The sequence below is a fragment of the Phyllobates terribilis genome, unplaced genomic scaffold, assembly GCF_046119375.1.
Source record: "Phyllobates terribilis strain yellow unplaced genomic scaffold, ASM4611937v1 Scaffold_1__5_contigs__length_1240528914, whole genome shotgun sequence".
Taxonomy (NCBI): Eukaryota; Metazoa; Chordata; class Amphibia; order Anura; family Dendrobatidae; genus Phyllobates; species Phyllobates terribilis.
This window is the reverse complement of record NW_027362761.1, coordinates 761,904,642-761,919,560: the sequence shown is the minus strand read 5'-3', so window position 1 is coordinate 761,919,560 and position 14,919 is coordinate 761,904,642.

Genomic DNA, 14,919 nt, shown 5'->3' with positions numbered 1-14,919 from the left:
ACTCAGAGCGGCTCCTGATCGTGTGCACATACCCTTAAAGCAATGTCCCACGTTTCTTTTTTCAATATCTTTAGCTCCAAAAGCATTCATTGCTGTACAAAAATGCATGCAAAAAACGCACCAAAAACTCTGCAGCAAAGTGAATGAGAAACGTGAAGTGTCATTCACACGTTGAGTATTTTTTGACTTGCAGATTTGGTGTCGAAAATAATCAGCATGTCAATTCTCTGTGCATTTTTGCCGCATTTTTTGCCAGCATTTTTCACCCATTGAATGCACTGAAAAAAATGCAGGCAAAAAATTCTGCAAAACGCACCAAAAGCGTAAATAGAAAATAATCTTCAGCATTTCATTTCTCTGTGCATTGAATGTGTGGCGCCCAGCTGCGCATGGTGCCACAGAACCCAGAAGGGTGCACGGACGGATTTCTCCACAAGAGGCCCTCACTACATGCAAACACCTCCACCTTCCACCTCATTCCAGCAGAGGGAGCCCTGATAGGGATATATAAAGGGAACGTGGAGCCAGGCAGCTCAGTCTAGTCTAGAGATCAGTTCCAGTTAGTGTTCAGAGAGGAGCACGCAGGCTGCTGTGTGAGGCAAGCTAGGCCTCCAGCAGTACTGAAGCCTAGTGAGGGCCCCGAGCGTGGCCGAAGGCGAGTGGAAGAAAGGAGTGATAAAGGGGGCAGAGGAGCATACCAGGCTCACCCCAGTATATACACCGGACACCGGGTCCGAGCCTACAGGGATCCTTTACACCCAGTAGGGATAACCGGAATCCCAGGAAGACTACAAGTCCCTGGCAAACCTGAAGCTAGACACATACAGGACCAGGAACCACGAAGGCCCTGACGTCCAGGGAAAGTGGTTATCAACCGGAGGTCCTACTTCAGGGCAACAGGTGGAGTAGAAAAAGCAAGACACATAGGCTGGGCACAGTTGCAGGCTGGCCAGGAGCTTACACAGAGGCAGACAAGGATCAGGAGGCCTTATACCCGCTCCCTGGGGAGAAGTCCAAAAGTGCGCCCTTCACCTAGAGTACCCTGGACAATATCTACCAGCTGTACCAGTAAACGTAACGAAGCAAAACCCCCTGTCTCTGTCCGTTACTCCTGCTGCGTTCTCTACCTGCACAACGCCCAGCACACCATTCCACCATCTATGTATCTACACTGCCCTGAGGCCCCACTCCACCTGTGGGGAGCTGTACCATCTTTAGCTGCCTTGACACCTGCCTCAGAGGACTGCTGCAGCGCCGGTGACCTTCACCAGACACCACAGGTGGCGTCACGAATTTCTCTGAACTTTATTAGTAATCGCTACCCCTTTTGTGCACTGTCCGCCCTGGGCCAGCCACCGTGATATATATAAAATGCGTCAAAATTGCAGCAAAAATGCAGGCAATAACACGCATCAATATTGTGGTGAAATCGCAGTAAAATCGTGGCTAAATGCATCAGTATCGTGGTAAAATCAAGGCAAAAACACAAGCAGTGAGGCTATGTTCACACATTGCGTTTTTTCAGTGTTTTTTTATGCAAATTTTCTGCTGTGTTTTACAGTACCAGCAAAGTCTATGAGAATCCATAAATCTCATGCACACATCTTGCTTTTGTTTTTTTTTATCAGGATTTTGTGCTTTGCATTGTGTTTTGCAGAATAGGGCTATGTTCACACATTGCATTTTTGCAGCGATTTTGATGCGTTTTATTGCCTACGTTTTTGCTGCGATTTTGATGCTTAAGGCTAAGTGCCCAGGATGCAGAAATGCTGCATATTTTTTCCGCATCTCCCTGGCAGGAAAAACGGATGCAGATTTTACATGCGTTTTTCCTGCCAGGTAGAAGCGTTTGTCAAGCGTTTTTGCATGCATTTCTGCATGCGGGTTATCAAGCGCTTTTCCAAGCGATTTTAGCATCACTTGGAAAAGTGCTTGACAGCTTGGTCACACTATATAAATCCATGCAACCGGCATGGATTTATATAGTGTGACCAAGTTAATAGTTGAAAAAAAGAATAAAAATGGTAAAAAATAAAAAAAAAAACCATTATACTCACCTTTTGATGGTCCTCGGTCTTTTCTCCGCTGCGTCCGGTCTCTTTTATGGCTCGCGGTGGCGTGAAAGGACCTTTCATGACATCATTTAGTCATGTGACAGGTCACGCGACCGCCGACATCAGCGGTCGTGTGACCTGTCACATGACTAAATGACGTCATGGAAGGTCCTTTCACACCACCGCGAGGAGTACAGGAGATCGGACGCAGCGGAGAAAAGACCAGGGGACATCGGAAGGTGAGTATATGTTTATTTTTTATTTTAAATTCTTTTTTTAACAGGTACAATGGTACCCGGGTCTGGAGGAAAGTCTCCTCTTCTCCAGACTCGGGTACCATCCGCACATTGAATCTCTTAATATCCGCATGTGCACATGTAGTGATGCGGATATTAAGCGATTCAATGCAAGTCAATGGCGGCAATTACGCTGCATATCCGCAAAATTAATGGACATTATGCGTATTTTTCCGCAATGATAATCCGCAGCAGAAATTTCCGCAGCATGTGCACAGCACATGCGGGTTATCATTAGGGACCATGGGGCACGTATTACCAAGCGTTTTTTAAGCGTTTTTGTTGTGGAAATTCCGGGGCCAAAACGCTTGAAAAAACGCATAGTGGGCACGCAGCCTTTTTGCCACGATTTTGATGCGATTTTGATGCGTGTTATTGCCTGCGTTTTTGCCGGTGTTTTTTCAGTGCATTCAATGCACAGAGAATTGAAATGCTGAAGATTATTTTCTATTTTGACTTATGGGGCGTTTTGCTTGCGGTTTTCACCCATTGAATGCACTGACAAAACGCAGGCAAAAAAGCACAGAGAATTGACATGCTGATGATTATTTTCTGCACCAAATCTGCAACTCAAAAATACTCAACGTGTGCACGACACTTCACGTTTCTCATTCACTTTGCTGCAGAGTTTTTGGTGCGTTTTTGCATGCATGTTTTGCATGCGTTTTTGTAAAGCAATGAATGCTTTTTGGAGATAATTAAAGATATTTGAAAAAAGAATTGTTATTCTATGAATGATATCTCATCGGCGATTTTTTTCTCAGCTGATATCGGACTGAGAAAAAAAAAATTGCAGCATGCTGCGTATTGCCGTGTATCTCGGACGAGACTCGCCAATGCAAGTCAATGGGTGCATTAAAAAAAAAACAAAAAAACACGACACTCAGACCATGCGAGTTCCATCCGATTTTTCACGCACCCATCTCCTTGAAACATGATAATTCATCATCCGCGTACTGTAAAATCACAGCAGTACCCGACAATATAGAATAGAGAGAATAGCTATACATACATAGAATAGTTAGATAGAAAGATGTCAGTGACATATATAATTAGTACAGTGACTGTGTTGCTTACTGTACATGTCATTTATTACTAAATTTAAAAAAAATTGCGTGGGGTCCCCCGTAATTTTACACACCAGCAGAGGTTAAGCGGACAGCTGTGAACAGATATTTGTAGCCTGGGAAGGGGGTAATACCCATGGAGCTTCCCAGGCTATTAATATCAGCCCTCAGCTGTATACTTAGCTTTTACTGGCTATTAAAATGGGGGACCACAAAAAAAATTGACGTGGGGGTCCCCCTATTTTAACAGCCAGCAAAGGCTAGGCAGACAGCAGGGGGATTATATTAATAGCCTAGGAAGGGGCCATGAATATTGGCCCCCTCCCAGACTACAAACACCAGCCCTCAGCCGCTCCAGAAATGGCGCATCCATAAGATGGCGCATCCACCCAAAAAGACCGAGGTGGGAGATGGAGCCATCCTCAGAGGAAGAGTTCAGCCCTTTGCTTCTGGAGGAGGAGGAGGATGAAGATATAGCTTCAGATCCTCCGGAGGAGGGAAAAAGATATCTTTTCTCAGCGGCGGACACAGACGAACTGCCAAAAGCGTCAGAGACACTATGCAGGTGGAGGACACCCAGACATCGCATACAGTGCAGGATGAGATGTTCGGGGGGGGGGGTTAAGATCCCAGAGACACAGGGTTTTCCCCGTAAATAACCACATCCATTCCATGATCTTGGAAGAATGGGACGATGCAGAGAAAAGACTTGTAATTCCACAAGACTTTAGATTACGCCTTCCCTTTGAGCCAGAGGGCATTAAGCCCTGGGAAGAGATTCCCAGGATCGACGTTCCCATTGCAAAGGTGGTCAAGAAAACCTCAATCCCCTTTGAGGACTCGTCCAGCCTGAAGGATCCTATGGACAGAAAGGCAGATGGCCTTCTAAAAAGGGCCTGGGAGACGTCGGCGGCTATCATAAAAGCTAATATTGCTGCTACCTCTGGAGCCAGATCAATGTGTTTGTGGGTAGAAGATCTGGAGGAGCAGTTAACATCAAAAGCTCCTAGAGAAGCTATTTTCAGATACCTTCCCCTCCTTAAGATGTCTACAGGTTTCATGGCTGACGCTTCGGCAGAGTCCGTTAGATTTGCAGCCATAAACAGCGCCTTATCTAATGCAAGTAGACGGGCTATCTGGTTGAAAACCTGGTCTGGGGATAACCAGTCAAAGAATAAATTATGCTCCATTCCTTTTTCGGGGGATAGGGTATTTGGGCCAGTATTAGACGACATCTTAGAAAAAGCGTATGATAAAAACAAAGGGTTTCCGGAGGATAAACCTCATAGGTACCAGCCCTTTCGGGGAGCCCGCCCCTCGCGTAAGCCAGATTATAATGGTAAAGAAAAGTCTGGCAGATGGAGTTACCCCAAGGGGAACAAGGGCAGAGGGCCCCCCCTTTAGTTCAGCATCCGGCTCAAGGAAGCAATGACGCCATAAGCGTTGGGGGACGTCTAATGTCGTTCTTTAGAGACTGGCAAAAAATATCACAGAATCCTTGGATTCTAAAAACCGTATACTCAGGATACAAAATCGAATTTGCCCAGATACCCCCGGAGAGATTTATTCTCACCAATCCCCAGCCAGTGTCCGGTACTTCACCCATGTGGTTAGAAGTACAGAAACTCTTAAAAATAGGGGCCATAAGTCCGGTTCCCCGGGTAGAGAGGTTCCAGGGACACTACTCAAGACTCTTTTCTATCAGGAAACCCTCACGGAAACGCATATAATAATAAACCTAAAACCGTTAAACCACTGGGTGAGATACAAACAATTCAAGATGGAGTCAGTTCGGTCTACCATTCCCGTGATAGACAGAGGGGCCGTGATGTGTACCTTAGACCTCCAAAAAGTGTACTACCATGTCCCCATCCATCCCATCGATCAGAAATTTTTGAGATTTGCAATAAAAGTGGGAAATCAGATCCAGCATTTTCAATTCAGATGTCTCCCCTTTGGTCTGGCCTCAGCCCCTTGGGTGTTTACAAAGCGGATAACAGAAGTAGTAGCCCATTTAAGACATTTGGGAATCATCATAGTCCCTTACCTCGACGATTTCCTTCTGGTTGGGGGGGGGGGGGTCTCGTCAGGAGCTTCTAGAGCATGTAAGGATATCCATTTCCACCCTCCAAGAATTGGGTTGGCTGATAAATTGGGACAAATCAGACCTAGATCCCGTGGAAAGGAAAAACTTTCTGGGAGTCACCCTGGATTCTTGCCTAAGAACCTCATTTCTACCCGTAGAAAAGCAGAGGTCACTGAGAAGAGAGATTGTTCAGTCTCCAAGGAATCATTGCTCCATCAGAAGTGAAATGAGGATCCTGGGACTGATGACGGCCTGCATTCCATTTGTCAGATGGAGCCAGTTTCATGCCCGACATCTACAAAAAGCCATTCTGTCGGCCTGGGACAGGCGTCAGATATCCTTGGACAAAGTAATGCCCCTTTCCAGAGTGGCAAGAAGGTCCCTAGTATGGTGGACGCTTCTAAAAAACCTCCAGTTGGGAGTAGCTTGGATCCCCTCTCCAGCCATAGTAATTACCACCGACGCCAGTCAGTCAGGGTGGGGCGCCCACGTAGAGGGGAAGCTCTTTCAAGGAACCTGGTCCCCAGAAATTCATGCAAGGTCCTCAAATTATCGGGAATTACGAGCCGTGTGGGAAGTTCTCCGCCAGAACAGACCATTATTTCTGGGAAGACATATAAAAGTCTTGTCAGACAACACAACAGTGATGGCTTTTCTGCGGCATTAGGGAGGCCCAAGACATCCCTTACTGCAGAACTTTTCTACAAAGATGTTTCTTTGGATAGAAAGAACAGCCCTATCTATAACAGCTGTACACTTAGCAGGGGCTCAGAATCAGATAGCAGACTTCCTGAGCAGACAAAGGATATGTCCCACAGAGTGGGAACTGAATATGCAGGTCTTCCTCGACCTTACACATCGTTGGGGTTCTCCAGAAATAGACCTCTTTGCAAGCAGAGAAAATACCAAGGTCAGGACATTCTATTCCCTAAATCCGCTAGACAATCCGGAAGGAATAGACGCCCTATTCCAGCAATGGAACAAGGGCCTGTTGTATGCATTCCCTCCGTTAGCGCTGATACCGAGGGTACTAAGGAAAGTGCAGGAAGACCAAGCAAGGATAATACTGGAAGTACCCTTTTGGCCGAGGAGGAGCTGGTTTCCTCTATTGGCAAAGATGGCACTAGAAGACAATGTCCAGCTTCCCTTGAGGAAGGACCTTCTTCATCAGGGTCCTGTGTTCTACCAAGAAGTAGACAGATTGCATCTTATGGCATGGATGCTGAAAGGCAGACCTTGAAGTCCAGGGGACTTTCTGATCAGGTGATAACAACTCTACAGGCCAGTCGAAAACCGGTGACCTCGGCCATGTATAGTAAAATTTGGAAAAAAATCTGCTCAGAATGTGGAGATTCAGCTATCGATGTTTCTAACCCAAATATCCCTAAGATTTTGGATTTTTTGCAGGCCGAGTTTAACAAGGATTTAAAACCAAGTATTCTAAGAGTCCAGGTCTCTGCCCTGAGCGTATTCTTTGATACGCAATTGGCAGCGAATCCTTGGATAGCTATGTTTTCCAAGGCGGTTCAGAGATTGAGACCATGGGTTAGGAGATCCGTTTCTCCCTGGGACCTCAATCTTGTACTTAATGCTCTTTGTAAACATCCATACGAGCCGTCCAAAGACTTGACCATAGGCAGACTCACCTTTAAGACAGCTTTCCTGGTAGCAATTACAACTGCTAAAAGGGTGGGGGAGATACAGGCCTTATCCACAAAGGACCCGTACTTACAGATTTATGAGGATAAAATAGTTCTTAGATTTGATCCATCCATCCTTTCTACCCAAAGTCGCTTCTACCCATAATATAAATCAGGAAGTGGTACTTCCGTCCTTCTGCCAAAATCCTAAAAATCAAAAGGAAGTCTTCTTCCATTCTCTGGACGTTAGACAAGCAGTTATCACTTATTTAGAGGCCACCCAGGGTTGGAGAAAGGATCACAACTTGTTTGTCCAATTTGGGGGTATAAATAGAGGTAAAAAAGCGTCAAAAAAGACAATTGCCAGGTGGATTAAGTCTACTATAGGTCTAGCCTATGCGGCAGAAGGAAGTCTTCTCCTGTTGAATTGAGGGCTCATTCGACTCGATCAATGGCCACTTCTTGGGCAGAGAGAGGGGGGGCCTCGGTGGAGCAGATTTGTGCGGCCGCAACTTGGTCTAACCTAAGTACATTTTCTAGACATTACAAGCTAGATGTTGTAGCCAGTCAGAGAATGGAGTTTAGTAGGAAAGTTCTCCATGCAGTGGTCCCACCCTAAAATCAATACTTTCGTATTCTCCATGGTGCTGTCAGGGGGACGTCCTGGAAAACGGTAATTAGTCTTACCGGTAGTTGTATTTCCAGGAGTCCATCCTGACAGCACAGTTAGTTCCCTCCCCTTACGTTATATACAGTGTGAAGTAACATTGTTATATAGAATTGTAATAAAAAAATGTTGTTTGTTGCAACCATCCTGGTGTGGTACTTAGAAATAACACTGAGGGGTGGAGGGAGGGGAGGGCTTTTAACCTCTCTGTGTTTCCTGTCCCTGTAAGGATAAGAAGGACGTCCTCCATGGTGCTGTCAGGATGGACTCCTGGAAATACAATTACCGGTAATACTAATTAACTTTTTTTGCCTAAAATGCAAAGGTAATGTGTCAACTTTAACGTTAGCCCTCTTAGATACAATTTCATCTTTAACTTGCTGAACTGTTCACAATAACAGTAATTTTGATCAGGGGTGCCCAGACTTTTACATGCCACTGTATATGTTCCCCATGCCGGGCCCCTTCCTGGTATATATGTTCCTCGTCCTCGTATATATGTCCCCCATCATGCCGTACACATAAAAAAAAGAATTTGTGATTGCAATCATTTTCAGGAAGAAACTGAGTATTATCTGACAGAATTGCAGGGGTGCCAATACTTTTGGCCACCACTGTATCTCCCAATCCTGGACACCCGCAACTAATAATCTCCATTATTTCTCCCTCCTATCACTGCTCACCCGCTAGAAACTACCGCAATCTCTCAAATATAAAACTCATTCCCCTGACCCCACTCCGCCGCTCCCTCTCACTGGAGTGCTTTGGAACGCCCATTCCATCTACAATAAGCTCTATGTCATTTATGACCTTTTCACCTCTCGCAACTTATCCTTCCTGGGCCTCACCGAAACATGGCTGACACCCTCCAATACTGCCTCCCCTGCTGCACTGTGCTATGGTGGCCTTCACTTTACCCATACTCCTCACCCTGGCAACAGCCATGGTGGAGGAGTGAGTCTTCTCCTTTCTAACACCTGCACCTTCAACCCAATCCCCACACCCCTTATCCTCCCATCTTTTGAAGTGTATTCTGTCCATGTCTACTCTCCTTCCAACCTCAAAGTGGCCATCATATACTGACCCCCGGGACTGGACACTACCTTTATTGACCAACTGTTACGGGTCCGAGTGGTGGAACCTCTGTGCTCCGCTGCAAGGAGGGACCAGAGGGGCGTAACTAAGTGCCTACTCGGACCGACCCAGGTCACATGGCGGCTTAGTCGACTCCGTGAACCAGGGAGGGACCAGGCAGGTGGACGAGGTGCCACTCTGGGACCGACCCTGTGTGAGAGCAGGTGACTCCCACGGGTCAGATGACAGGAGCTGACCGGTACAGCGGGTGAGCACGGCAGGAAGGCTGACGGGTGGTCCGGGTAGATAAGCAAGCTGGTACGGCAGATAGCCAGACGGGTGCTCCGGGTATGCAAGCAGGCGGGCACGGCCGGTAGCTGGCAGGTGCTCCGGGTAGGCAGGCTGGCGGGCACGACAGGTAACAGGCAGGTGCTCCAGGTAGGCTGACTGGCGGGCTGGACTGTTAGACAGACTGGCGGGACCTGAGGGCTGAGGAAAGTGTTAGTACAGAAAACAACAACCTAGCACAGGCACCTCCATTTTGGAGGAGGTGCTTTACATAGGATAAGTCCTCCGGCCATTGGCCGGGGACTCTTTAGGATGGCGCGCGTGGCCCCTTTAAGAGGGAGGGAGCGCACGCCCTAAGCACAGTGCCCGGGAAGCTGTGAGCGGTGCGAGCCACAGCAGCAGGGGAGCAGGAAGATGCCGGACCAAGACCGCGGCGGTGAGGGTCTCTGCTGACATTCCCACCATCATCATGGGCGACATCAACATCCCCATTGACACCTGCAAGTCACTTGCCTCATCCTTTAGTCTCACTTAGTGGTCCTCTACAGCCACCCACATACAGGTGCTTCTCACAAAATTAGAATATCATCAAAAAGATTATTTCAGTTCTTCAATACAAAAAGTGAAACTCATATTAGTGAAACTCATATTATATAAAGTCATTACAAACAGAGTGATCTATTTCAAGTGTTTATTTCTGGTAATGTTGATGATTATTTCTTACAGCCAATGAAGACACAAAAGTCATTATCGCAGTAAATTAGAATAATTAACAAAAAACACCTGCAAAGGCTTCCTACGCGTTTAAAAAGGTCCCTTAGTCTGTTTCACTAGGCTCCACAATCATGGGGAAGACTGCTGACTTGACAGATGTCCAGAAGGCAGTCATTGACAAACTCCACAAGGAGGGTAAACCACAAAAGGTCATTCATTGCTAAAGAAGCTGGCTGTTCACAGAGTGCTGTATGCAAACATATTATTGGAAAATTGAGTGGAAGGAACAAGTGTGGTAGAAAAAGGTGCACAAGCAACCGGGATAACCGCAGCGTTGAAAGGATTGTTAAGAAAAGGCCATTCAAAAATTTGGGGGAGAATCACAAGGAGTGGACTGCTGCTGGAGTCATTGCTTCAAGAGCCACCACACACAGACCTATCCAGGACATGGGCTACAATTGTCGCATTCCTTGTATAAAGCCACTCATGACAAATAGACAACGCCAGAAGCGTCTTAGCTGGGTCAAGGAGAAAAAGACCTGGACTGTTGCTCAGTGGTCCAAGTTGTTGTTTTCAGATTAAAGTAAATTTTGTATTTCATTTGGAAATCAAGGTCCCAAAGTCTGGAGGAAGAGTGGAGAGATACACAATCCAAGCTCTAGTGAGAAGTTTCCACAATCAGTGATGGTTTGGGGAGCTACAGTACAGACCAAAAGTTTGGACACACCTTCTCATTTAAAGATGTTTCTGTATTTTCTTGACTATGAAAATTGTACATTCACACTGAAGGCATCAAAACTATGAATTAACACATGTGGAATTATATACTTAACAAAAAAGTGTGAAACAACTGAAAATATGTCTTATATTCTAGGTTTTTCAAAGTAGCCACCTTTTGCTTTGATGACTGCTTTGTACACTCTTGGCATTCTCTTGATAAGCTTCAAGAGGTAGTCACCGGAAATGGTCTTCCAACAATCTTGAAGGAGTTCCCAGAGATGCTTAGCACTTGTTAGCCCTTTTGCCTTCACTCTGCGGTCCAGCTCACCCCAAACCATCTCGATTGGGTTCAGGTCTGGTGACTGTGGAGGCCAGGTCATCTGGCGTAGCACCCCATCACTCTCCCTCTTGGTCAAATAGCCCTTACACAGCCTGGAGGTGTGTTTGGGGTCATTGTCCTGTTGAAAAATAAATGATGGTCCAACTAAACGCAAACCGGATGGAATAGCATGCCGCTGCACAGATTTCCACTGGTCTAATGTCCATTCCTTGTGTTCTTTAGCCCAAACAAGTCTCTTCTGTTTGTTGCCTGTCCTTAGCAGTGGTTTCCTAGCAGCTATTTTACCATGAAGGCCTGCTGCACAAAGTCTCCTCTTAACAGTTGTTGAAGAGATGTGTCTGCTGCTAGAACTCTGTGTGGCATCGACCTGGTCTCTAATCTGAGCTGCTGTTAACCTGCGATTTCTGAGGCAGGTGACTCGGATAAACTTATCCTCAGAAGCAGAGGTGACTCTTGGTCTTCCTTTCCTGGGGGAGTCCTCATGTGAGCCAGTTTCTTTGTAGCGCTTGATGGTTTTTGCAACTGCACTTGGGGACACTTTCAAAGTTTTCCCAATTTTTCGGACTGACTGACCTTCATTTCTTAAAGTAATAATGGCCACTCGTTTTTCTTTACTTAGAATTTGTATTATGGCAAGAAAAAAGCAGCTAACAGTCTATTCAGTAGGACTATCAGCTGTGTATCCACCTGACTTCTGCACAACACAACTGATGGTCCCAACCCTATTTATAAGGCAAAAAATCCCACTTATTAAACCTGACAGGGCACACCTGTGAAGTGAAAACCTTTTCCGGTGAGTACCTCTTGAAGCTCATCAAGAGAATTCCAAGAGTGTGCAAAGCAGTCATCAAAGCAAGAGGTGGCTACTTTGAAGAACATAGAATATAAGACATATTTTCAGTTGTTTCACACTTTTTTTGTTAAGTATATAATTCCACATGTGTTAATTCATAGTTTTGATGCCTTCAGTATGAATGTACAATTTTCATAGTCATGAAAATACAGAAAAATCTTTAAATGAGATGTGTCCAAACTTTTGGTCTGTACTGTATGTCACCTACTGGTGTAGGTCCACTGTGTTTTATCAAGAGCAAAGTCAGCGCAGCCATCTACCAGGAAATTTTAGGGCACTTCATGCTTCCCTCTGTCGACAAGCTTTTTGGAGATGGAAATTTCATTCTCCAGCAGGACTTGGCACCTGTCCACACTGCTAAAAGTACCAATACCTGGTTTAAAAACAACAGTATCACTGTGCTTGATTGTCCAGCAAACTCGCCTGACCTTAACCCCATAGAGAATTTATGGGGTATTGTCAAGAGGAAGGTGAGAGACACCAGACTCAACAATGCAGACAAGATGAAGACTGCTATCAAAGCAACCTGGGCTTCCATAACACCACAGCAGTGCCACAGGCTGATCGCCTCCATGCCACGCCGCATTGATGCAGTAATTGATGCAAAAGGAGCCCCGACCAAGTATTGAGTGCATTTACTGAACATACAGTACATTTCAGTAGGCCAACATTTAGAATTTTCAAATAATTATTTAAGTTGGTGTTATAAAGTATTTTAATTTAATGAAATAATGATTTTTGTATTTTCATTGGCTGTAAGCCATAATCATCAACATTAACAGAAATAAACACTTGAAATAGATCACTCTGTTTGTAATGACTCTATATAATATATGAGTTTCACTTTTTGTATTGAAGAACTGAAATAAATTAACTTTTTGATGATATTCTAATTTTGTGAGAAGCACCTGTAGATGGACATACATTAGACCTGATCTTCACCCGCCTCTGCCCCCTAGCTAATGTGGCACCCTGCTATTACAGGTACCACAGGACCCAAAAGGGTGCATGGACGGACTTCTCCACAAGAGGCCCTCATTACATAACAGACACCTCCACCCTTCCACCTCATACCACCAGAGGGAGCCCTGTTAGGGATATATATAGACTGGAAGGTGGAGTTAGAGTCAGAGTGTGCTGGGACTTCAGATCAGTGAAGAAGCTGCATGTGAGCTGCTGTGCCGAGGGCCAGCCAGGGCCTAAAGCACGTGCTGAAGCCTTGGGGCCTAGAACGGGGCCGGAGGCAAGGAGAAGAGTGAGAGGAGTTATGGGGGCAGAGAAGCATCTTAGGCTTACCCCAGGACACAAGCCGGACACCGGGTCTGCGCCTACAGGGTCCTCTACGCCCAGTAGGGACAACCGGTATACCAGGAGGATTCTAGACCCCTGGTCAACCTGAAGCTACAATCATCTAAAGAACTAGGAACCACGAAGGCCCCAGCGTCCAGGGATAGTGGTAGCCAGAAGAAAGTTCTTACCACCAAGCATGCAGGTGAGGAGAGTGAAAGAGCACAGAAGCTAGGCCTAGTTCCAGGCTGGCCAGAAGCTTTAGAGAGAGGAAGAAACAGATCAGGAGGCCTTATACCCGCTCACTGGGGAGAATTCAGAAGTGCACCCTTCCTATCAAGTACCCTGGACCGTACCTGCCGTCTACACCAGTAAAGGTACTGAAGCGAACCCCCTGTGTGCGTGTCTGCTATTCTCCCCTGGCCCGGCTGGGCCACCTCTCACCTGCATCCCTTTCATCAACCCTGCCCCGGGGGCCCGCTCCACCTGTGGGGAGCAGAAACATCCCAGCTGCCATCCAATCACCCCCGGAGGTCTGCAGCAGCGCTGGTACCCATTACCAGAAACCACAGGTGGCGTCACGAGACAAAACTGTTAACAAACCCCTTTTCAAGAGTGACCCCAGAGTTCGGGCCCGGGAGCCGACTGCCGTGACCTCCCAAGAAGGTAAAGGCCCGGGTACAGAGTCTCCCCCCATATCCCCCTGGGCGAGTCACTAACCTCACCTCTCTCCCTATCTGACCACCATATACTTATAGTCTCTTCCCTGTCCTCTTCACCTGCCCCCCCCAAGTCCAGCGTCTATTTCTCCCTCTCAAAAAAGTCACACACCTAGACACACAATCTCCAACTCTATTCTACCGGTGTCCTCCATATCTTCACTGCATGACACAGATAGCGGCACTGTTTTTAACAATGCTACTCAAATCAGCTATTGACTCTGTCGCCCCTCTCATCCATGGCAGAGTACGACGATCAATAGACAGCCCTGGCACAGCAACCTCACTAAAAAGCTTCGGAGAGTGTCCAGGGTTGCGGATCGGCGCTGGAAAAAAACACATTCACAGAAAGACTTCACCACATTCAAACAAGCAACTGAGAGAATCAGAACACACCGTGAAGAGGAGATGGAGAACAAAATTTCTCCATTCTGTGAGTCTGCAAAAATTAGACAGCACCCACATGTCATCCGAATGTGTTCCGATAATGTCAACGCATCCACACACTTGAATAGGTGAGTAGCATTCAATTTCTGAATGAAATCGCAGCATGCTACAATTGTTTTCACTGACAGATTCTGTGAGTGAAAAATAATGGTCATAAAAAAAAAAAAAAAATGGATAGCACTCGTCCAATGTATACGGCGGTCTGCCCCCAAGGGGCAGTTACACTGCAAGATAATCTTGAACAAGTGATTTTAAAAATGCTTGATTCACGATTTTCTCGCTGTGCAAACAGGCTGCCGATCACCTGATGAGCGAGCAAAACATTCATTCATCGGGTGAAATAATCTTTTGTGCAGCAGTTCTTGGTGCTGCATCGTCCTGCGGAAAAATCGATTGGAACTGCTGAGAACAATGGTAGCCTAGACGCACTGAGTGAAATACTATAGATCGCTCAGAGCACATTATTTACTTTGGTCTGCTTGTGTAAACTGGCAGATAAACGACCACCGATCCATAAAAGTTGAGAAATCAGTGGTCATATTGTGAAGCCGGTCAGTCCATGTAAACTGACTTTTAGTCCTGTCTGGAAAACGGACCTGTAGGAGTAGGACGTGTCTGTCTTTTCCTGAAGACTAGTGGTTGATGAAAAATGCAGAAGTGGTGTGAT